This window comes from Peromyscus californicus, unplaced genomic scaffold (assembly GCF_007827085.1).
Source record: "Peromyscus californicus insignis strain IS unplaced genomic scaffold, ASM782708v3 Scaffold_9__1_contigs__length_137607984, whole genome shotgun sequence".
In the NCBI taxonomy this organism is placed as follows: domain Eukaryota; kingdom Metazoa; phylum Chordata; class Mammalia; order Rodentia; family Cricetidae; genus Peromyscus; species Peromyscus californicus.
This window is the reverse complement of record NW_026294617.1, coordinates 93,277,344-93,303,343: the sequence shown is the minus strand read 5'-3', so window position 1 is coordinate 93,303,343 and position 26,000 is coordinate 93,277,344. Positions and strand designations below refer to the sequence as shown.

The window sequence follows — 26,000 nt, the reverse complement described above, 5'->3', positions numbered from 1 at the left end:
TTGGCCATAAGTGTCTACCGTGTGCGTGCCCTTGGAGGCTAGAAGAAAAAGTCAGATCCCCTAAAGCTGGAATTACAAGCAACTGTGAGAAGTCTGAGGTGGGGCTGGGTTCCCTGCAAGAGAATACATTCTTAACCACTGAGCCATCTCTCCATCCCCCCCACTTTTTTTTTTATTTGTTTGCTTATTTACTTGTTTGAAATAGATTTTTCACTCTGTAGCTTAGGCCTGCCCAGAACAACTGTGTTGTTCAGACTGTCCTGAAACTCAAAGCAATCCCCTGCTTCAGTCCCCACATGCTGGGATTACTGATGTGAACCAATTCACTCTTCCAGCCTTTAAAAATAGTGAAATATAGCATATGTAATAAAAATAGACAAAAGAAATGCACAGAGTTTAGTGAGTACTTACAAAAGCAAAAATCATACATTTACAAGATAGTCAGGCATAGTGCCAGTGAAAACATAGTTATTCCTTCCAGAGCACAGCCATCCCTTCCCACGAGACAGCACCAACCCAACATCCACTGAATTCAGTTCCTTGACTTTATAGTCTTACCTCTTAAAACATTATAGCCTATTGCTGCCTCTTATTGGACTGAATTTTATATAAAGGTCATTTGATGTCTGCAAGTAAGGTAGCCATAGGAACTTCCTCATAGAATTTCTTTCTTAATGTTGAATTTAAAGAAATCATTTTAGATATAACATCTTCTCCCCATTCCCAACAATCAAGTAAATGCATAACCTAATGTAATAAACTGATTTATTTTTTAAAATGTCAACCAAGAGAAAAATGAAGTTCTTGAGTACACACTATTGTACACAGCAATTCAGTCTCAATTCTTTTTTTTAAAGATTTATTTATTTATTATATATACAGAAGAGGGCGCCATATCTCATTACAGATGGTTGTGAGCCACCATGTGGGTGCTGGGAATTGAACTCAGGACCTCTGGAAGAGCAGTCGGTGCTCTTAACCTCTGAACCATCTCTCCAGCCCCAGTCTCAATTCTTAACTTCACAACTGCCCAGAAGCCTGTTGGGGAATAGAAAAAGCTCTCAGAACATTTAATTAATACTTCCAAATATTTAGAGACATAACTGAGTAGGCATCTTTATCTCATTTGACTAAGGAATAGTGGGGGAAACTGTTAGGATAGCTAGGTGGAATGGGAAGTAAACAGTAGCAAACCACTATGGACCCTTTGGGTCTATGTAACAAAATCCTAATAGCTAGTAGCTTATATAGAAAAGACATACATTGCTAACAGTTCTGAAGGCTTGAAAGTCTAAGGTCAAAATCCAGCAAATTTCATGTCTGATAGAGCCAACTTTCTGGTTAACACATAGTACCTACTGACTCTGCCCTCATAGGGTAGAAGGAGTAAGGGTTTCCACAGAATCCTTTATAAAGTTACAAATTCTATCCATGATTTGCTCTCAAGGTCATCTCCCAAGAACCTCACTTCCTGATCCTATTACCTTGTGGGTTATCATTGCAATGTACACATTTAATGGAACTCAAACATTCAGACCATAGTTATAACTAAGAACTTCATGAGCATTTCCCTAGTCCTAGTGAGCTATGTAAGCCCATTGTGTCCACCCAATTCTCCTGACATTTAACATGTCACTGACATTTTAAAGCTGGGTTATTTGCTATCATCTTGAGCAATAAGAAGGAACGGAGGGAATTTAGGGAGGAATTAATGACACATGTGATAGATGATCAGAACGATATAAGATGGTGGGGCATCTTAGAGATGATAATGCAGGAAGCTCTTGCTGTTTCTGTGCGCGGGGGAAGGGGGAGCCAGGGATGAGGCAATGACGTCATCAGAAAGCATCCAGGACCATCCAGCAGTAACCAGATCATGGTAGGCCTATCTATTGGGGTACTAGAAAGACAGCTACACTGAGGCTCATTCAAGACCCTTCTTGGGGCTGAGACAGAAAGAGAAATAAAATAGTATGGCTTCTTCCTTTTTTCTGCCCTCTCTTCTGCTGCCCGGACTTCTACTATAAATCTGGCTAGAAGCTGGTTGGTAAGGGACGGTGGAACGCAAGACCTTCAAGAGTCAGAACTTGTGAACAACAAGCAAGGCAGAGAGAGGTAAAGATTGGATTTAAGAGCGAATGAGTGGAAACCCGGCATCAGGACTATAAAAGAGGATTCAAGTATGACTCCCAAGTCCTTGGCTATCAGTGTGAGACGATGTCCTTTTCCAGGATGGAAAATATTGAAGAAATAGCAGTTCAATAAACTAAACTTAGAAGCCTTCTTGTGTGTGCGTGTGTGTGTGTGTGTGTGTGTGTGTGTGTGTGTGTGTGTGTGTGTCTGTGAAGCTTGGGAAGTATGTTAAATATCTGAGTGAGGCTATCATAGGGGTCCAATCATACCAGAAGATTCTCCCTCACTGAAGAAAAAGGGGGAGAAGGAGAAACAGACAATGCAGCAAGGGGAAAAGGGAAGGACCCCAGTGGCAGAACTCTATGTGCCCTGCGGTTGGATGACATGAGTGCTGAATGACAGCGTTCTCCAGGGAAGGGGGCAAGCAGCACGGGCTTGACAAATCCTTTCAACAACTAGAACTGAGGCATGCGATGAGGGTAGACTCAGAAGACCGTCCCCGAAGGATGGTGACTACTCAGCCTCTCAGGTGGACAGATGATGGAACAACACCACATTGACGATCTTCCCATCCACAGTCTGGACACGGTGGCTTGTCACAACCCTGACATCCAGGGTGTGGATAGTGATGACAGAATGGACGGAGGCTAAGTCAACGCAGCCTCGCTGTATGGAGATTTAGCGACAGGCATTGACGAATGTCAAAATCCATCTTCTTTTTACCACAAAACAATCCTCCACAATGCAGTTTTCAAAGACCAGTTTATGTCATCCAGCTTGACCCAGTGGTGGGGTTTTAACAGCATGGACTGGAGGGCTCTGGGCTCTGTGTGTAGCAAACTTTTTGAAATCTTCCACCATGAAAGATTTAGGAGAACCAAACATGATTTGTTGCCTAGTGTAAGTTAGTGAGACAAACACACACACAGGAAAAGACCTCCCTAAAATATACGTTTGTCCTTCCTTTTCTTTGTGTAATAGAATCTGTGCAGACTCCTACCTACCGAGTGAACAGGTTATTATAGTATGAGCGAAGGTGGTGGTGCATTCACTTACTGATTTTTCTTTATCCTTTGGTATAGATATATAGATTCATTTAGGATTATATGTCTTATATATATGACAAATACATCTGAAAGGTAAGTGGGTACTCATTCTGAATCCATCTACCTATCAGAAACTTGGCCTAAGGCTGGAGAGTACTTGCCTCAAAATTAAGAGGACCAAAGTATGACCCCCCCAGAACCCATATTTTAAAAAATCAAGACACGCTGGCATGGCTTGTATTTGTAATCCCAGCTTTGGGGAGGTGGGAAAAGGCAGATCCCTGAAGCTCACTGACCAGCTAGCTTGGTTGAATCAGTAAGTTCCAAGTGAAAGTGAGAGATCCTGCCTCAAAAGACAAGCTGGAGAGCAACTGTAGAGGAGACTGGATACTGACTGTCCTCTGGTTCCCACCTGCAGATGCGCACATGTACACCGGTACACACAGAGAAACCTTGCCCAAACTCCATTACCAGTTTTACTACTGGCCAAATCGTATTTCTAGAACACATATTCACACTTTTTTTCCTGGAAGATGAAAATTATATGCTTGGAACTTTGAACTTTTCACACCGCTGCGTGTAGTTTAAGGGGAAGAAGTCTGTTCTCCTAGTGGCAAGTGTTTATATACAACTGTATCATTTCTCCAGGGGTGAGATGGCAAAATAGTAACAAGTTAAGCACGACTTTGGGTCCAATTCTCCTTTTTCAAAAGAGATGGAATTTCAGAAAACTGAAAAAATCTTCGCATCGTATACAACTCCGTTTCCCCATTTGGATCTGTAGTGCGGGCATTCTGACTCTGCATTTTCTACTATTTCACTTTTTGGTACTAAAATGGTTTTCAACTAGATGTGGTGGTGTGCATTTTTAATTCCAGCACTCGGGTGGCAGAGCTTGGCAGATCTCTGAGTCTGAAACCAGCTTTTTCTACGTCGAGTTCCAGGCCGCCTGGGGCTACCATAGTGAGACCCGCTCTCAAATACTAAAAATTCTTTTCAGTGATAGTAATTTCGACACCCCAAATTGTACAGAGATCTAATGATGGGGGTGGGGGGGTGTCTTTATTAAACAATGAAAGAAACTAACCACGTAGTCCATCTTCTCCACTGTCTGAAAAGTGCTTAGGCCTGTCTGCTAATGTGAACAGGAAGCTCATGTTGCTGTTATGCGCATGCCTGTTCTATCTCAATGCGATGTTAATGACTCAGCAGTGTGGGAGCTCTCCCAACTGATGGAGCAACACCCCCCACCACCCGCCCCGCCCCATACCATGTGCGTTACCCAGAACTGTAAGCAACGAAGAGCCATAAACATAAGATAAAGCGTGCTGGCTGTTAGGATTACGACAGTTCTTTGTTCCCAGATACTCTGGCCATGTGTATGAGCGAGCAAAAGCAGCTATCTAGCTTGAAGGTTTAATTAGCCGAATGAAGGCAAACTGTTGATGCTGGACTGGCGACAGTACAATGAGTCAACCCATATGTTTTCTGTCACTGGAATATGAGCCTATAAACAGACTGTCTGTGGGGGAAACTCACAGATGACTGATAAATGGATCTTGGCAGTGGCCTATGATCAAAATTGGCAATAACTGAGGAAAATATTGACATTGATAAAACTAGTTGAGCAGCCCAGGAATCCTCCTGGACTAGAGAAATTTTAAATGGAGCCTTTTTAGATGGGAAAAGAGCGACAAATGGAAGCAAAAGCTTTTCAGACTGAGGCCCAAGTAAATGACTATAGATGTGTGTGCGTGCATGTTCGTGTGTGTGTGTGTGTGTGTGTGTGTGTGTGTGTGTGTGTGTGTGTGTGTTAATTCTTGCTGCTTATTAATGATTCACCGGCAAAGGAAGGAAAGTATTCTGATAACCTACAGCTCCAAAGCCTATTGATCACATTGGGGCGTGAGAACTCGGCCATCTGTCTTGATTTGCTCTGACTCAGGGGATCTCACGCCTTGCCCAGGCCTTCTCAGAGAGCTATGGGTAATGAGAAGGAAAACAGCAGTGGCTTGAATTCCTAAGTCATCAGTGCTAGCTAAAAGCTTGTTCCACAACTGTTCTGGAGACAAGTGGGAGCTGACAGCAGGCCCAAAATAGCGGTGCTGCTCACCTAACTATTTGTGTCAAAATCCTGCCAGAGAGATGCCTGTTTATTTCAATGAAACACTTTTGAGGCTTCAGTTATCAGAGGCATACTTTTGTGGTGTGTTGGGACCATGGCATCTGTCTCTTATGATTGAGCTATCACTTGAGAATAGCAATATATATACTTGTTAACCAGGTGGGAAATTTTCTCCATTCAGCAGACATTTTTGAGCATTTGCTGCATGGCAAACTCTCTGCAAGTCACAGAGACTACAAAGATGCGTGAGATATTCTAGGTGGAGCTCTTGATTTAGTAGGAAAGTGACACAGGAACAGATAAGCTATCACAGAATGAAATTCATATTTAAATGGAACACAGAGCTCTGCTAGCTCCCCAAACAGATGGACTTTGCCTGTGGTTTCAAGGAATAGCTTTATGTAAGGGCGGAATGGAAACTCGGTTTAAAGATATTTTCTAGATGGAAAAAAAAATCAAAAGAATTGGAGGAGAAGGGCGTGTTTATAGAACTGACTGTGCTTACAGTTTTATGAGTGTATACTTCTCTACAAACTCATCAACTTGAATACATTTAGATGTAAAGCTTTTGGCGTGTCAATCAGATATAGCCAGACAGGAGGCTGCAGAGATAGCTCAGTGGTGAAGAACACTAACTGTTCTTGCAGAGGACCCAGGTTCCCAGAAACCAGTGTGGTAGCTAACAGAGGATTCGTCATCTTCTGCCTTTTGAGGGCACCGGGCATGCACATGGTACACTTACATACATGCAGGCTAAACATACATACACATAAAATAAAAAGTCAATCTTTAAAAAAAAAAACCCAGCTAGACAGAACTTAAAAGTTGTGATAGAGACTGGAAAGAAAAAGATACTTTGCAATTAGCCTGTGACACGGGAAGGGAAGGGTTCCTGATAAGACTATCAGGAAAGATGATCCGAGGAGAAACCCAGGTCTGGACTGTAAAGTATTTTACAGATCAAGCAATGACACTGGGCTGCTTTCCCTGAAGGGAGCAGAAAGCCAGCCAAGATTTAGAAGGATAAAAATGCATGCTTGGATATACGGTTGAGCATGCACATTCAGTCTATGGTGGACAAAATGAATTGAACTGGGGAGGGGGACGGGGGAACCACTATCATCGAGATAGTGAAAGCCAATGACAAGAGTAGACAAACCACTAACCTTGAAAATAGTTGGTACTGGTAGCTGTAAAGCAACGTACTCACAGGAAGAGTTACAGTCGGCAAACCCGGGACAGAGAACTCAACAGGAGGGACCGAGCACAAACAGAAGTAAAATATTGCCCATGTTCATGACACAGTCTTCTTCCTTGATGGCCTAGCATTTCTCAAGTCTGTGTTCTAAATCAAATTTCCAGTTGCCTGTTTAGATTTTGTGGCTCCAATTAAGCCGAGAGAAACAACGCTTGCAGACAAACATGGAGTGATGTCCTTGCTGCAGCACCAAGAAATGTTCTCACATGGCTGTACCACAGCAGCAGACTCAAGCTTAATCAATGATAGAGAACAATTCAAAGATGTTGCCTTGGAAGATGATCCCGGGTAAAAAAAGAACAGCTGAGATCCAGGGCACAGGAAGGGGGATGAAGGGAACTGCTCAACTGAGATTGATGTGTGGTAATTGTTTATTAAATAGAGCTAATGGCTACCCTCACTCTGATGAGATGCTAGCAGTTGGAACATGGCCTTGGGGACTATCTAAGAATAATAGCTTTTTTTTATGAAAAAAAAAACAATAGCAATAAACATGGTTATTGGCCACGTTTACTTAACTTTCTCATAAATTATCTCAGGTTCATTTGAGGAAATGTTTGTGCTGTTCAGTCATCTCCCCAAAAGGAACTAAGCTACTGATGAACACAACCTCCATCTCACCCCACAGCACATACAAATATGAATCCTAGGTTAGGCCATGACGTATGCCTGGGGAAAAACTAAACCCCCAGTCCCGCACCCATGGCCACCTGGTTCATGGACCAGTAGGCAGATACAGGAACTTCAAGGGGCAGAGACTGACATTCATTCACAAAGTGGGTCATACTACTTACTAGCTTATTTAACTCCTCATCTACTGAGATCATCCTTTTCATGAGCCTTTACAGGGGACACAAGTAGTTTCATATCCTTTGTCCATTTGGAGAAAATTAGCCATACACTTCTTCCCCAAATGTCTTTCTCAGTTTCTAATCTTGCTCTTTTTAAGTCCCCAACTACCCAGCCTAACCATTGGCTACAGCCCAGGAATCAGGAATTAATCACATATCTGGCCATTTCTCCTTCCAAGTAAAATGTATGACCCTGTGTACTGCTTGAAGTTCTGATCTCTGTGACAATTTCCCTTCACTAGTGTCCTTCAGGGTTATCCTAGAAAGGGGCTATAGTACTGCAGCTGTGGTGCTAGCCTCTATGAACCGAGTTCTAGTCTTTTCCCCATGGACCATAGGGCACTCCTCTTGAGGCCAAAAGTGCATGCTTGGACACAGAAGGCATTTTATCAGGAGTAGAAATCATAAGCAATTGGGAAACTTCTTCCTATAGCTTATTTATGTTTTCAGGAAGGACCTTCTCAGGCCTGATCCCATGTGTCCCACTTCCAAAGGATGATGGAGTGTTATTGTGTACATTCAACTTTATGGCATGATAAGTTAAACAGCATTCAGCTTGAGACAGGCAGCTCAGGTTGCATGGTCGTCTATTGCCAAATGTTTCCTAAAAGGCCCCATAGCAAGACAAGAGCTGCCTCTCGAAGAGAAAATAGCTGTATGCAGATGACAGCAGCACCTTGCTCCAGAATCCCAAGAGCCTCTGCTGGAATTCACCCACCAGTGTCTGCCAGAGACTCTAAACAGCATCTCTATCTAGCACTGATACCTCGAGTACCATTGAGTTTGCTGGATCACGTGGTGAAAGTGGCATAGCAGCCTGGACAGCAGCCTGCATCTATTGAAGAGTCTTCCCCGTGTTCCCTGACCCACTTAAAGCTAAGAACAGTGATTTCCAACCTAAGGGTCGTAACTCACAGGTGTTGCATATCAGATATTTACATTACAATTCAAAACAGTAGGAACATTGCAGTTATGAAGGCGCAATGAACTAATTTTATGGTTGGGGGTCACCACAACATGAGGAACTGTATTAAAGGGCCACAGCATTAGGAATGTTGAGAGCCTTCCAAGTCATTAGCTATATGGGCCAAAGTAACACAGTAAAGTTAGGAAGGTAACACTTCCAAAATAGGGATAGACCCACTAAGCACTGTACTTATTTTTTGATAGGAGGAGACAGGTGCAACACCTTACCCTTCACCTTAGAGCAGTGGCTCTCAACCCCTTTGTGGTCACATATCAGATATCCTGTGGTGATATTGTGTTCCCCAAAATATTGTGCACCCTAATAAACTTATCTGGGGTCAGAGAACAGAACAGCCACTAGATACAGAGGCCAGAAAATGGTGGCACACACACCTTTAATCCTAGTATTCCAAAGGCAGAGATCCATCCAGATCTCTGTGAGTTCAAAGCCACACTGGAAACAGCCAGGCATGGTTTTAATTCCAGGAAATGATGGCCGAAAGCAGAAAGGTATATAAGGCATGAGGACCAGGAACTAGAGCTGGTTAAGCTTTTAGGCTTTTAGCAGCAGTTCAGCTGAGATTCATTCTGGATGAGGACTAAGAGGATTCCAGTGTGAGGAAACAGGATCAGCTGAGGAATTGGTGAGGCGAGGAAGCTGTGGCTTATTCTACTTCTCTGATCTTCCAGCATTCACCCCAATAACTGGCACTGGGTTTGTTTTTATTAATAAGACCTTTTAAGATTTGTGCTACAATATCCTGCATATCATATATTTATATTACAATTCATAACAGTAGTAAAATTGCAGTTATGAAGTAACAATGAAAATAATTTATGATTGGGGGTCATTACAACATGAGGAACTGTATTAAAGGGTCACAGCATTAGGAAGGTTGAGAACCACTGCCTTAGAGGGAATACCTCTGCATGCCCCACACTACTGAATGTGCCTAGCAATTTTCCTGACACAGGACTTTCAATTTTGTTTTGACTTATTTCCCACCCTCCAATGCAGTGGTTCTCAACCTTCCTAGTGCTGTGACCCCTTAATACAGTTCCTCATGTTGTGGTGACCCCCAACCATAAAATTATTTCACTGCCACTTCATAACTGTGATTTTGCTACTGTTATGAATCATAATAAAAGTATCTGTTATGTAGGGTTTCTGACATGTGATCCCCATGAAAGGACTGTTTGACCATCAAGTTAAGAACCTCTGCTCTAATAGGATAATTTACTAACAAGTCTGGAGTGGTTACTACCAAGCAAGAAATCTTTATTGTGAAAGAGATAGAAGATCAAGATCCCTACAAACTAACTTATGACATGGAGCTACAGACCCTTGAGGTAGCACAGTAAAGGTGTATTGCTAACCTTGCCAGATGAAAGCAAGTTGTTTCTGCTGATCTTTATGGACAGGTAGCTATAAGAAAGCATTTGCAGGATTAATACCCGTGTGTCAGGTACAAAGAGCAAATATGATCAAGTAAGAAAATAATAGTTACCTTAGAGCCACTATTGATTGAGCTTACAATAATCAATTGCCATTCTCTATGATCTGGGGCCAATTAGGAGAGTTAAAGGGAGATGTGGTGGGAACCACCACTGTTGCGCCCATTTATGTCTGATAATAGCTCTGACTTCTAGAATCACTCCAGGGATGCAATGTTGGGTTTTTGATTACCCTGGGAGAGGCTGGTCTGGTGGCTTCAATTTGGCCTTTCTAACCACAACAGCCCCCACTCAGCAGGCCAGTGAACCAATGTGGGAATTCTGTCAACTTTAAGAATATTTATCCCAATTATATATTCTGAGGTTGACAAAATAACAAGATGAGTTTAGAGATCCATTGGATCCTTGGTGAAAATTCCATTGGCCAGCTGTCCTGTATGAACTCCTACTTTAACTAGAGAGTTACAGGGCTGTTTGTGATCTCCTAAAGTCAATGTCCATTCAAAGCCAGTGTCTATTAGGCCCTAAAAAATCTGATTACTTCCTTACCCTTGTGAAAGGCCATAAGTCCTTTTGGAAAAAGATGAGACAAAAACTAACAGTTAAACCTTACAGTACTGTGGCAAAGTCCTTCCTCAAGAGGACCTGGCCTCCCCTTCATTTCAGAGACTCTGAGTTTGTAAACTGACTCCAGTCTAGATATTGTTTGAAGAGCCTTATTCTCTGTTGGTATGATTCAATGTATGTAGCTAGAGTTTTTCTCTCCAGCTCCTGCCGGGCCCACAGTCAGGACAAATCTCTCTTACCCGCCAGTCCCCAACTGAGTAAACACACAGAGACTTACATTGTTTACAAACTGCATGGCTGCAGCAGGCTTCTTGTTATCTAGTTCTTATATCTTAAATTAACCCATATCTATTAGTCTGTAAGTTGCCACGTGGCTTGTGGCTTACCGGTACCTTACATCTCATTTTCCATCACGGCAGCTGGCAGAGTCTCTCTGACTCAGCCTTCCTGTTCCCAGAATTCTCTTCTCTGCTTGTCCCACCTATACTTCCTGCCTGGCTACTGGCCAATCAGCATTTTATTTATACAGAGCAATATCCACAGCAAATATAGCCTTTTTATTAACTTGTTCTTGAATTGTTCTGCCCAAACTGTCTCACACAGTTTTAAGGAGTCACTGAGTAATGCTTATTTATTTATTTATTTATTTATTTATTTATTTATTTATTTTAAGAGAAATCTTACTATATAGTTCTGGCTGACCTGAAAGTCACTATATAGAGCAGTTTGGCTTTGAACTCACAGAGCTCTGCCTGCCTCTTCTCTGCAGTGCTAGGATTAAATGCATGCATCAGGACACTAGCTGAGGAAACACATTTACATTCATAGCATGATGCTTAGGGATCTAAGTTGATCTATTTCATTCACAAATTTGGGTTCTTGTATGTAAAACTGAGTTTCTCGACATGTTGGTCTTCAACATTGTACTGAGTGTGATAAGCTGAATTAAGTTTGGAAATGGCAGAGAGGTCACTTTAAGGCATCAGCATACTTTAGACACATTATTTTTAGACCTTTCTGTGTTATGTTGTGCACAGAGCCCTCCTGGGAAGCTATCTTGAGAAGACTGTCATTAGTGACACACTCAGTGCAGAAGTATGCTACTACTAAAGGAATCTTAATGGGAGTTGAACCAAGCAAAGAGTGTGAAAGTGGAGGCAAGATGTTCAACAATCTCATGAGCTGGGTGTAGACATGGTATATTTCTGTGATCCCAGTAGTTGGGAAGCAAAGTCAAAAGAATCAGTTCAAGAAATGGGCATGGTGGCACATGCTTTTAATCCCAGGGGTCAGGAGCCAGAGGCAGGCAGATCTCTGAGTTCTAGGCCAGCCTAGTCAAAATTGTGAGTGCTAAGACAGCCAGGGCTACACAGAGAAAAAAAGCTTGGAGTGAGGGGGAGTCAGTTCAAGGCCATCCTTGGCTATGTGGTGATTGTGATACCACATTGAGATACATGAGACAAACAAACAAAAACCATAGTCAGCTCCGAGGAGATAATCTGAACTAGTAATTTTCAGCTTTACTTCTCCTTGAATGTAGATACCAGACAGGCTAGTTTTGAATTACTTGGAAAGTAGCTTAAAAAAAAACAAAACAAAAAGTGACTGCTTGGTCATCTTTCATATCCATTTTCTGGAAATAGAGTCAAAAGAAGGGACTCATTCCCTACAGTCCAATCAGGGACCCACGTCCATGGGACAGCCTTATCCTTAACTTGTTTATCATGAAGTAAGGGAAAAGAGAAAAATCTGGGGAAAGGGAGGTTTTACCACAAAAATTGTTATTTTAATTTCAAAGTGATTTTACTCTGAATTCATTGGTCAGAACTAATCACATAGTCCCATTCTTAACAAAAGGGGGACATAGAAATACACACCTTCCACATTCTCAGAAAGGAGCAGTAGCAGGAATATTTGACAAATAGTATTGATGCTGAAGTTTGACATTAAGCCTGAGATGGGATTAGTTGTCCTAGAATTATAAACTCAAGTTGGGACCTGAGGACAATCTCTCTCTTAAACTAGCTTGCCTGATTCTGTGTGTTTCTTACATTGATTAAGTAAATGGACTTTTGAAATGAGTCAGAGATATAGAACCCATCTGAGATGAGCAAGCCAGTAAGTTTTACCCGTGCTCTATCCATGCTTCATTAATAGAGTCGTCACAAGTTCTTCCTGGGAAGCAACTCTGAAACAGTCCTGGACAGGAATGCTATCTGCTCTGTCTTCACTGGGTATGATTTGTTTTTCAAAAGTTAATAGATACATGTCTATCTATGCAGACATATTCATGTATATTTTTTCTTACTGTAAATACCCCATGCTCAGCAACACCTACTCATGAATAGTTCCCACAGCTGTTTATATTTCTAAATAGTAAACCTGCTAAATAAAAAATTCTTAGTAGATCCTCACAGAACCACCAAACAACCACAATAGCACAGAGCATCTACTGGCACCAGAAATACAAGAGAAGCGGTAGTACTTACCATAGAAGTAATGAGGTATTTCATTAGGAAGAATATTTTTGTAATGTGTTGCAACAACTGCCAAGTTGTGGGGTATTGAGGTCAGAACTTTGGGGTTTGCTGCTCAGCTATGTAAATACAACTGGATTGATTTATATTCTTCCATCTGCCTCTCATTCCAGGTTGAAAATAGACTATTTGTTATTGGAGTGTCCGTCAGCTATAGTTATGTGAGATTTCTGTCAAACCCTGACAAGACAGCAGTTCATAGAGAGGACTGATGACGCTGGAGTCACAACAAGCCCCATAGAACATCCCCCAAAGCTCTCAGTTTAGTACTAAGGAGAAAGACAAGTCCACTGACTTCAATGTCAGCTGTATAAGTCACTGTGCCACTGCACCAGATTATGTGGATCATCCTATGGTTGTGGTGTCCATCACCCAGCATCTACATACCCGTGCTCTACTGGCTGGGTACATGTCAATGTCTTCGGAGGACTTCCCATGAACTACTGGGGTCTCTTTGCCAAGCTGTCCCAAGAGCAGAAAGTGACCAGCAGCCTCTGCCAATGATGGCCTGGTGCAGGTGCAGGGAAACTATAACCCAGTTGGCTCTAGACACTGGAAGGTGGAAGAAAACATAAAGCTGATCATGGTGTAGTGGGGGTATCCAGGACAGAGCTTACCTCAAAAAGGAGGAAAGTGTCCTTGCAAAAGGCACCATCTTCCAAATGGCGTATACCATGTGTCTACTTCATTAAAAATAACACGTGATGCTGAGGCCTTCATTTTCTTTTCAGAAACAAGAGTCAGAGAGACATATGTAAACTGTCAGAGAATACAGCAGTTAATTGTAGATGTGAGGTTACCAGTGTATTTAGAAGGTGAGCTGGCCAAAGAAAAGATGGAAGAAGATGATATTAAAATAAAAATAGCAGGATAATCCACGTTAAAGTGCACACACACACACACACACACACACACACACATACACACACACACACACACACACACACACACACACACACACACACACACACACACTTGAGATTTTGACAGGCAAAAACCCTGAAATTCACAAGTAAATTCAGTCAAGGTAACATCAACGTGAAATGGGCCCAGTTTGAAAGCTGAATTATGCTCATATGCTTGAGCCTCCAACAACAAGACTAACAGAATGGAAATACCTGTCTTGTCAACAAGACTCAGGTCCTAGGGTAGTGCCTCAATGAACTGTCTCCCAATCTCCCACCTTTCACCTACTGGAAACTTAAATGATGGCTTAATGTCTGGAGATGTGAACTCCAGAGTCAGTACTGTTGTGCAACTGTAGTTATTTGTTGGTGCCTCATACTGAAGTTGTATAATGGTGAGTGTTATGTAGGTGCTAATACTCCATGCTGCTTGTGAATTTATTTATATGACTGTATTTTATCATAATGAATTACCTTTATAGGCTTTATTCTATTTATTTATGTATTTTTGTAAGACCCAGTTTAGACCCTGGATATCATAAGGAACAGATTGCTGTGGGTGAAATGCACATGACTTGTGATAAGAGGTTAATTCCTGTGTAAAATAATCTCATGCTTGCCCTAGGCCTGAAAACAAAGATAGCAATATGTTCAGCCTTTGTAAAGTAGCACTCCTTCCTGAATTGAAAGTACATGTATGTGTGAGGGGTAAATATAGCCAGGTTCAAGGACTGTACAGTTCAAGTGAACAAGAAATGGTAAATGAAAATAGACCATAAAGAAGATAAAGTAAAAGAAAAAAACAAAAGGAAGGAAATATATGCAAGAAAACATTTACCATTGTCAGAGTGAAGGTAACTCAACGGAAAAACAAGAAAAAAAATCCTGTTTCTATAATATTGAGGTAACATACAATTGTCAAAAAGAAAAAAGCCTCCAGAGAAACCCTGTCTCAAAAAAAGAGAAAAGAAGGAAAAGGCCTCTAAGAAATCTATTATGTCTGAAAAACTAAAAGTTTCGCATTGTAAAAAACAAGTTTTGAATAAGTCAGTAGCTAATATTTACTCCCTGTTTTCTTTTTAAAATTAGCTGTGCTTCATATTCAACCCCAAACTCTGCCCAGATCCACCCTCCCCTTCCCTACTCACATACCTTTGTGTCTTAAAAAAATCAAGACTAATTTGTGCGGACCAAATATCCTTGAATGTGTGGTCTTCTACTGGAGGGTAGTCCACTTTACCGGGGACTACACTCTTAGAGAAAACTCTTTCTCCCTTTCCCAGCAGCTAACAATTGCCAATAACTCCGTGGCTAGGGGTAGGATTCTGTGACCAGTTCCTCTACTCATTCTGGGATTTGGTCTGGCTTGGGCTTGCACAGGTTTAGGACATTCTGACATCCAGATACTGTGAGTTCATATGTACTCCTGTCCTGCTGTCTCCAGAAGACAGTTTTCTTAGATCCATTCATCATCTTCGAATAGAAACTTCCAAGACAAGGGTTAAGAGATACATTGGCCTATAGGTATAATGACAAGGAGTTGGTTTAATACTATGTCCATTTAGTAGCATAACAATAGTAGGTTCTTCCCTAGGGCCTATGATTTGTCTATCTATAGGTTCTGAGCCCAATAATGATGCAACATATGAATCTCATTTTGTGGAGGAGGGCTTAAATCCAATCAGAAAATTGTTGGTTGATAGGAGTCATAAGCCTAAGTGACTCTTAACACACATGCTGCCATATTTGGGCTTCTCTCCTCTTTTCTTAGATCTAGGCCTTGCTTAAGTCTCCATAGCACCAGAACCTCTTTCCACAGATACCAGAACCTCTTCTCAGATATCAGGTGAACGAGCTGCAGTTAAGCAATTAGGCAGTTAGACAAGGGTAGATAGATAACCTTCAGAGCAACATTTTCTGCTGGCTGAACAGCCCATAATTAAATCCCTTCCCTGTTGCAACCTCCATTACTAAGTCCCTTCCTGCTCGCAACCCCCATAGTTAAGTCCCTTCCTGCTCTCAATCCCCTTTTGCCTACCTATATATGCCTTAAGAGAAAAATTAAAATTTTGGAGCTTGATCAGACATCCTGTCTTGCTCTCATTCTTTGTGTCTCTTGTCCCTCTCATTCGCCGGCCCTCCCTTTAGGCCCTGTTGAGGACCCTGCTGGTCAGGGCAGTTGGTCGCTCCCATGAAGTTTGTGCTAGTACTGCAGCAGTGAGTATGTCTCTCTAGGTCAGTAATTGTTGTAGCTCGAAGGGTTCATAGCTGGATACAACTGATACATACTTTTCTCTTCTGGTAGTTTGCATAGTACCTTCCAGCACTATGAAAGCTAGCCAGTAATAATGAGGTTTCCAGGTCACAGCAGCTGGATTTTTCCATATTCTATGACTCAAGTTTGTAGTGTCTTTAGTAATAGGATCTTACCATCAAGTTTGGAAGATAACCAAAAACAATGGCAATAGCTTATAGCATTTGGGGGGTCTACAAGACCTCATGGCCCACAATTGCTAAAGAAATAACATATTCCTGGCACTGTATTTTTTTTATTACTTTGCCTCTAATGCTTTTAGTAAAAGCATTGTTGCCCTTTTATAGGGTAACTCTACTTTAACTCTTTTTATGAACATGTATTTGTAAACTTCTACAGTAGTCATAGATCATAGATGTCATAGATCATATTTTGAGCATGCTCATGACTTGCAAATTTTAATACCATGACAAGGCTATGCTATAGGGAAATATTCAAACGTGACTCTACGTAAACTAATTTCAGTGGACCAGGCTCCAAAGCACAATACAGGATAAGCAGAGCTTGGGGTACTATACAAGCACCTACTCAAGATCTGTGTTTGAGAGATGAATTATACTACTGTAAGTGCTGACAAAGGTCACTGACAGATAGTATGAAGGACATGTAGAATTTGTTGTTAAACATAAAATCTGTATGAAGTCATCCTGAACTTTATTGATAGGAAAGAGAATTAACCATAAGCAATAGTCAGTAAAAGATTTGGCAGAAATGAGAACTTGGGTAAACTTAGAGGTATTGTTGAGACTGAAGCTTTACTCATTGATGAGAAAGTGTTTGCAATGAACCCTGTGTGTCCAGGCAAGTTAGAGTTTGTTATGTCACTGAGGGTCAAGATCTGAATTAGCCACAGGACTGCAGGCAATGCAAGTAACCATCCTTTGATGCAATTTCACTAGGACTAAGGTCTTTTCCAAGCACAGCACAGTCAATTCCTTCATGGAACATGCAAGGAGAAAATCAGACACTCAGCTCAGCACTAGGAATATGGCAATGATCAAGATAAACATTTTTGTGACTCCCAGAATTATGGTCTAATCAGACAGATTCTATTTTGAAGAACAGGTCCGGTGGAGGATTCACCCTGGGATGCTCAAACTGAGAACTAGAACATGTATTGCATTTGAAATGATAAGATGTCTACAGGAAGAAAGAAAAGCAAATAAAAGGCTTCTTGAAATATTCTCAGAATTGAAAGGGAGCCAACAATGGGAAAGGAGAGGATGAAGAACATCAGGAAGAATCTAGGCTGGTCCACAGAATCTTGGTCCCCAGAGCCACCCAGACCAGAAGCTCTACTGTCTTAACTTCAGCTTCTAAAACTGTCTCCTGACCTCACCTTCCAGACTGATGCCTCTAATAAAATTCTATGTGAACCCAAACTACTAGATCTCAGAGATTATTTCATGAATAGCCATTAAAGGTTTTGAAGCAAGGATGTGAAGTAATAAGTTTTCATGTTAATATGTTAACTTCTTTGCACAGGCCACACTACAGGGGCATCTTTTCAGTTAGCAGTAGAGCAAGCCACACATGACAGTGATGGGGCTAGGGTGGCCTACGTCTATTGATGTAGATTTATACCTAGTGAGACCAACTAGTAATAAAGACTAGTCTGTTTTTCTGGAGAGGACCAGATGACTAAGTATATTCAAAAGGTAAAAATAATAATTGATAGGACATTTAAGGTGGATAATACAGATGACTTTTAATATATTTCCTGAAGCTCCTACAAAATATTGATTTTGTGAAATTATTCATGTATATTCATATTAATTTGATTAGATGAATTCTTTTTTGAGTATGAAAACTATTTATGGCATCGTTATTTGAACCCACAGCAGCCCTTGGAAAACTTAAAAGTAGCAGCCACTGAACCATTGTGAGTTCACCCTCAGAAATACGGGTCCAGAGGAAACAGCATTAAGAAGTCCCTGACTTGGAGCTGCAGGAGGAAGAAGCAGGAAAATATATCTGTCTACAAATTTCATTGGGGCTTAAAACAGGAAGCAGGAGATGAATGACATGCCCCAGACAGCTCCTGATAAAAATAGAACACGTCTCCTTAAAATAAAAATTTTAAAAAGGTCAGGAATTTAAACTTTGGTCTCATTAATATTCAGATTTCACCAAAAGCAATTAGTCACCCTGAGGACTGATGGATGACTGACTTCATCTGGGGACCATTTCAATTCTAATGAGCAGCATTTTGTTGGATATAGAGTGCCAAACTAATAAATTAAAATAAAAATATTGATGGGGATTACTGAATGTTGCTAATACCTGACTATGAAAGTGGAAATTTCGATTTCCAAATATAAACCAATAGTGATAGCTTAGCCCGTGGTCAGTTCCTGAGTGAGAATCAGGTAACCTGTTGCTTCCAAGTTGATTCCAAGTGCCTGATTGGTATCTCCAAGGGAAAGAGTTCAGACTGGAGACTTCATAGCAGCAGTAGGGAGGTCAGCTGTGGTGAATGGTGACCCACATAATTAATCCCTGCCTAGTATTCTCATCAACATGCCTGCTCTGTTCATGTGTCGGTGTGCTAGCACAAGAGTGGCTAACAACAGAGGCTGGATGACGAAATAATTGTCTTTTTGGTTACAATATCAGATGTTCAAATGTGGGGGAAAGAAAGGTCCTCCATACTTCATATCCAATCTCTTAAGAGCTCGCCCATACGCCTCATCTCTAAACTTTCCTATTCTTTATCTTCAAGTATTTCTTTTTACAGGTCCCTAATAAACAGATAAAAGAATACTTTACTTAAAAATCTATATAGTCTCACTTGGGACACTTCTAGCCAAAGAAAAAGATGAAGTATGCAATGATATGCTCATTGGAAAGATATCTTTCACTGCTGAATTTTTGGACCAGCCATCCATAGGACCATGGAACCATGGTGCAGGACTCTTTAGAAGTCTGTAGCCACACATTAAGCCAACCTATCTGTAAGTTAAAACTTCTGTTTTGTTGTTGTTGTTTTGTGTTTTACCAGCTTGTTGTAAAGGACTGCCTACCCTTGTTGATACAGGTATAAGTAAGGGAGTGGGGACTATGCTACAGTCATTGATGATAATGTGCTTCTGGAAGACTTGTTCATGAAGCTACTTGTGTCCTCTACACATGCTCATGCATTCTTCCAGATATCCATGCCATTGTCATAATTCAGTCTTTCTAATCTTGTGACTCAGTGGGTCCGACGAAACTCAACATTTCGTAAGCAACTCCGATCATGTGCTTGTTCCTGCCCTCCCTTTTAAGGTAGGTCTCTTGATTTAAGGTTCCTTTTGTACCACTTAGACATCAACGATTTCTCCTCTTTTTCTCCTCTATTACTGACAACAGAGATGACAATTTTCTAGGCCTTTGTGAAATAATTAGATTATGCTCAAGGGTAATAGCACAGATCCTAAAATAAATTTTAAAAGGTGACCAAATGTCTTTGAAAAATATAACATGAATTTTAAAAAAAACTGTCATTGATTTTTGTGTAGAAAATTAACAATTCTATCTTCTTTCTTCAACAGTGACTATCACACACAGATTTTTTAAAGCACACAAAAATGTTGAACAGTTATATAGTGAGATTTATTATTATTGTGGTGGTTATTATTTTATTAAAATCACCATTGAAGTTTTTGTTGTTTTGCACCTTACAATTTCTCATTATCGACTTCATAAAATCCATTTTGCAAACTATTGGCAGATACGTGATGTAGTTTATGGATAATAAAATAAGGGAACTGTCCTTAATTTTAATATCATAAGATAAAGTGGAAGCATATCTAACATATGGTTGAACATATTACACTGTTCATAACTTATGTATTTTGAATAAACCAAGTAACTCACCCAATAAGCTGTCAAGAATATTTCAAAGTTTCTCAACTCCTATCTTTTCTTAGAACTTTTATGAAAGTGCACCTTTCATTTCTTCAGAATTTCAGGGTGTATGACTACAGGAAATGAGGTTCAAGCATAGGAAAGAAAACCAACAGGTGAGAGACACAGATAACAAGGAGGTTTTAATTTGTTTGTTTGTTTTTGTTTTTTTTTGAGACAGCGCTTCTCTGTGTAGACCTGGCTGTCTTAGAACTCTCTCTGTAGACCAGGCTGACCTTGAACACAGAGATTCTCCTGTCTCTGCCTCTTGAGTGCTGGGATTAAAGGTGTGCACCCATACCACTCGGCATTATTAAGAAAATATTTGAGTTGTGTTACCAGAGAGTCCAGAGGAGAACAAGCAGATGATGATGTCATGGACACCAAAGCAAGTATCAGGGGGATTGGACTAGGTGGCACACTACGAGAACAGTGTAAAAGGTACCTTGTAGGTCGGTGGCTAAGATTTCACTAATGTCCTTGAGGAGAGCGTGTTTAGTATGAGCTGAGGACAAAATAAAATTGTGTTTCACCTGAGAAGCAAAAGTGAGCTGAAAAAAATATGACGTACTTTTTTCTTTTTACCATTTTAAAAATGTTTTATCGGAATGTATCAATTACACATAATGATAGATTTACTTTTGACAGTTTTATACATATACATAATGTATTTTGATCATATTCACCTCTGATTACCCCTGAAGCTTGTGTAGAAAGAAGAAAGATATTTTCAAATGATGTCAAAGCAGTGTTCAACAAAACTTTTTCTTTTGTTGTGATAACAGAAACAGCAACTTCCAAGAGCTTTTTTTGATAGAATATATGTATATAATAGGTTTATGTATATTAATTTTTTAATCATATAATCTTATTGAATTTATTTATTACTTCTAGTAAGTTATATGCTGAGTTTTTGGTTGATGGGTTGGGTTTTGGCTTATTTTTGTTTTTGTAAATTCCTTAGTATTTTCTAGGTAGGTACATGATTATGTAGCCTGGTATTTTGTCCTTACTACCAGATACTTTGCTTTTCTTATTGTATTGGTGAACTAATATAATGTCCAGTAAAAGTGTTATGGGAACATATCCTTGCCTTGTGCTTGAACTTAGAGGGAAAGCATCCCACATCCAGTCTGCGGTCAGCTGCACATTTTTAGTCAATAAGCTTTGGGGTTAAGAAAATTTTCCTTTATTCATAGTTTAGTACAAAATTTATAAAATACTTCATGCATTTCTCTTAACTGTTGAGATTATATGCTTTCTGTTTTTGCATATTAATGTGATGATTTACTCATTTTAGCAGGAATACCACTTTGCATTCCCAGGATAAACTCTGCTTGATCATGGAGTCAAATCCTTTAAAGCATTGCTCATTTTTGTCTGCCAAAAATCTTCATATATAGTGAGTTGGGAAGTATTTTTTCTCTTTTATTGTCTATAAGCTATACAATTAGTATTACATGTTGCTTGAATTCTAAATTGCTCTTGTAATTAAAAAAAAACCTGGAGCCAGATGTTAGGGTAAATGCTGAAAGATCAGAGAGACAAAGGAACAAGCCACTGCCACGTCTTACCTCTAAGACTCCTCAGCCAGAAAAGGCTCTAGTTCCTTTCACCTCACGCCTTATATACCTTTCTCCACCCTGCCATATCACTTCCTTTCTAGTGCTGGGATTAAAGGCGTGTGATTCCCAAGTACTGGGATTAAAGGTGTGTGCCACCACTGCCTGGCTCTGTTTCTTTCCTAGACTGAGTCAATCTCATGGGGCCAGGGTGGTTTTGAACTCACAGAGATCCAGTCTCCTGAGAGCTAGGATTAAAGGTGTGTGCCACCACTGCCTGGCATCTATGTTTAATCTAGTGACTTATTCTGTTCTCTGATCTTCAGGCAAATTGTATTAGAGTATACAATATATCACCACAATTACATCTTTCTTAATGATTTAGTAGAATGGCTTTTTTACCATACAACTATGCCATTTTTTTTGGTAGTATTAATATTGAATTTCTTTAATAGAATATAGTATCCCAATTATCTATTTATTGTTTAATTAAGTTCATGAGTTTTTTCTATTTCACTTCATTGGGATTTATAATATGCAGTTATTCATAATACTTATTTATCAATACTATAATAATATAATATCTACAGAGTCTGTGATGTCTGTTCAATCCATAAGGGGGAAATTGTGTTGTGAATATTCCCCTAAGGACTCTCAGCTGGAGCACTAGGAATGTTTGTGAGGGGCAGAGGGGTGAGTGACATTCTCAGTTGTAAGAATCATTCCTGGGCTTCTGCATGATGGTACCAGTTCCATAATGGTGGGATCAAAAATGTCTCCTGACATCACATGTACCCTGAAAATCAGGGAGGGGATTGACTCTGATTCTGTAATCACTAATACAAAGAATTTCCAATCACAGTGCTCTTCACAAAAGTCTAGTTTGAATTTTTCCTCTATTGTTTCTGTTTCCTGTTTCGGTGATTTCTTATTTTTAAATCCCCCTGCTCCACACATTGATCACAATTTTTAAAAAGAGCTACAGAGGTGGAATTGTTGACAATTGACTTTAGATCTTTCTAATACAAGCATCTAATGATGTAAAGGTTTCTGGTAAACTGTGGTTGGCAGCATCCCCACATCTTGTGGTTTTGATTACACTCCATAGAAAATATTTTCTGATTTTCTTTATGACTCTTTGCTTTTTAAATTATTTTTATTTTACATGCATGAGTGTTTTGCTATGTAGGTGTACTACATGCATGCCTGGTGCTGAGAGAGGCCAGAAAAGAGCATAGGATCCCCTGGAACTGGAGTTATAGACCGTTGTGAGCCACCATGTGAGTACTGAGAATTGAACCCTGGTTCTCAGCCAGTGCTCTTAACCACTTAGCTATCTCTCCAGCCTCACTGACTGACAGTTTTATTCAAATCATACTGATGTGTATCTATAGGTTTATCAGCTTCTAAGAGTTCTGGTCTATATTCCCAATTTGGCTTTCTCTGTTTATCACTTTACCTCTAAATATATATTTTAGGTATAGCCCATGTAGGATTTTTCTAATTTCTCAGAGGCTTAACCCTTCAAGAAAGTGCCCTTAATCTGTGGCAATCATCCTGTGTTAGAGCCCACTTTGACGTAGTAAAGCCACTCCATGTGCCTGTCATCGGGTTTGCAGTATCATTTTTATATCATTTTAATCGTGATCCACCTATGATTCACACAGTTTGTTTTATTTTAATTTTTAGAAGCCATGTGATCTTTGTTTTTTTTATCCAATCTAATAATTTCTACTTTTTAAATTTGGAGCTTTTAAACTAGAGTTCAGTGATTATTTGTATGAGTAGCTCAAGTCTCACCTTTCGCTACTTGTTTTGTGTTAGCCTCTCTTGCTCACCGTTATCCAGCCCCCAGCCCCCCCAACCCTCACCCCCCCCCCCCCCCCCCCCGCCCTATGTCTTTGCATCACTTTCGACAACATTAGCTTATTAGCTCCGCTCCCTCTTCTGGAGTGATTTCTCGGAAGTACACCAAACGTATCTTTAACTTTTCAAATCCTACCTTCATGTATATTATCAGAAAGGACGGTCCATGCACTGCACTTTGACCACCATAAAGCTGACTTACACTGCATCACAAAGATACTAACGCTTTTTCTTTAAGCACTAATAACTCAAAGAGATTAAATTTAAAAAGAAAAAAGGTCTGATATTTCCTGTATTTTTCTATCTTTATGTAGACATATTTTCCTTGTGGTATTAGTCTCCTACTGTCTGGACAAGTTTTACACACACACACACACACACACACACACACACACACGCACACGCACACACACACACGTTGTATGCATGTATGCATCATTGTACATCATATTGCATTTGGAGGCTGCTTTCCCAATCTCTGTCAGAAGCATGAATGGAGTTTTCTCCATTATTCATTGTGAGGACCGGATTGAGCTCCTTCAGTCAAAACTCACAAGTCTGTGGGGACGTCCTCTTGGGTCTGCACGCTCCTAGAGTCTTTAGCTTCCAGGCTTCTCTGTGCTGATTCTCCAGCAGTGCACTGATTCCTGTAGCTTTTCTTGCCAGGTGTTGGTTCCACAGAAGCTTCTGCCCTGTGACTCTCGTTACTTGTCTTTCTAACTCTGAGAACAGTGACGTCACTTCTTTGGCAAATCTATTTTCCTCGCTTTGGCAAATCTAAAAGGACATGCTAGCTTTCAGTATGTTTAGCCTTTTGTGTGTTGTGAAGATGGGGTGTTGGTTTTAAATGCCTCACATACTAGGCCAGAAGCTGAAGTCAATTTTTTTTTAGTATGATCATTATTTTTCTCTCTACCAAATCTGTTGTGTTCGGACTGGTAATGTGTATTGTGCCAAAAGCCAGAGTTCTGGTCAATGGAGCAGGGTGCTTTGTGGGAAGAAAGTCTTCGATGTTTAAAGGAACAAAGACCAGAATTAGAGGAAGAGATCCTGGATCTGAGGGTTTCTTGCCATGTCAAAGATGCCTTCTGTTTTGATTCAGCCGCTTTAACTAGTTGCTTCTAATTAATGTCTATGAGCTTAATCTCTAAAATGATTCATAACAGAAACATTAAGGATGCAGACAAATATAACCGAAAGCCTACTTCAAGTACTCACAAACTGACTTCTTTAAATCTGTACATACTTTCTCATTAAAAAAAAAAAAAAAAAAAAAAAAAAAAAAAAAAAAGTCTTTCCACAGGCTTGCCTGGTGCCACTCGGCTCAGGTGGGTGAAAGACACCCACGGGCCAGCCTGGGTCCTCAGTCGGAACTGGATGAAGGCATCCACACATTGGAAGGCACTGGGCAGGGAGGTGCCATTGTGATGAGCAAATATGTGGTGGAGAAATGTGGGAGAAAGAGAAGCAGAATGGTTCACGTGCTGTGGAAAGAGGCAGAACTGAATTAGAAAAGGTGTTGAGGAACAGGCTGATATGGGAGGCCTGCTTGCCACCCGGGGCCAAGGTGACACTGTGAAGGTCCATGACTGGGTCCACGGTCCTACCGCAGCCGGAGTCTATGTTGACATCCATTACCTATGTTGCCACCGAAGACCACAAAGCTGTTCCAGGTCTGGGCCGCCACGTGTAGCCATGTTGGTTTAAGAGGGCCACACCACTGCTGGGGCATTGCTGATCTACGGGCCTGTGCTGCCAGCTGGGACCATGATGACATCCGGGCCTGAGCTGCTACCAAGGCCCTGTCTGGGTCTGTAGCTCTGTAGCAGCTGTTCAGCTGGAATCTCCTGTTCACCCTGCTTAATCCAGCCATTCTTCCCTCTCCAAACCCCGCCCTCTCAGAAAAACTGCCAAGCAGCGGCTCCTCCTCTGAGGCTGCCAGCTCCCCAAGTCCCCACCCAAAGTTTATCATTGGGCACAAAGCCAGCTTGTGGAGGACGTGTCATCCCCCAGCGCCTATAGGGTATGTAAGCCCCTCCTTTAGAATGGCCATGTGATTTCTCTCCTCCCCCCTTCCCCCTCCTCCCCTCTCACCTCTGGGGGCTGGAGGACTCACCCAGAAGTTGTTTTGCTCAAATATATCTGGTCTTTTATTTTTTAATTTGGCTTGATCTAGCTTACTGTGTTGGCGGAGAAACCTATTATCAGTCTACAGAAAACCTATCAGCAACAAGGGTCTGTTTTGACGTCCATGGCTTCAGTAACCACTGAGGGCTGTGCAGATGCCTGGGGTCTGCTCAGTCACCTATGTCCATGTTGGTGTCTGGGTCTTGCTGACCTGAGTGGACTGTGCTGGGCCCCCGCCCGGGGGGGGGGGGGGGGGGGGGGGGGGGGGGGGCATGGTGATGTTCAGGCCCAGGCTGCTGCAGAAGGCCATGTCTGGGTCCATGGCCCTACAGCAGCCAGGGTCTGTGCTGATGTCCGTGGCCCATGTTGCCATCAAAGGCTACATGAATGCCCAGGGTCT

At 41.0% G+C, this 26,000-nt stretch overlaps 1 long non-coding RNA gene across 1 annotated transcript; it reads right to left on the bottom strand.

Annotated features, from left to right (window-relative positions):
- Positions 1-896: 896 nt before the first annotated feature.
- On the bottom strand, positions 897-24,157 carry LOC128106449 (uncharacterized). Its single transcript, XR_008216713.1, has 3 exons — positions 24,028-24,157; positions 13,556-13,758; positions 897-1,038 (listed from the first exon to the last, which is right to left on the bottom strand). It is a non-coding gene; the product is annotated as an uncharacterized LOC128106449 (long non-coding RNA).
- Positions 24,158-26,000: the final 1,843 nt, after the last annotated feature.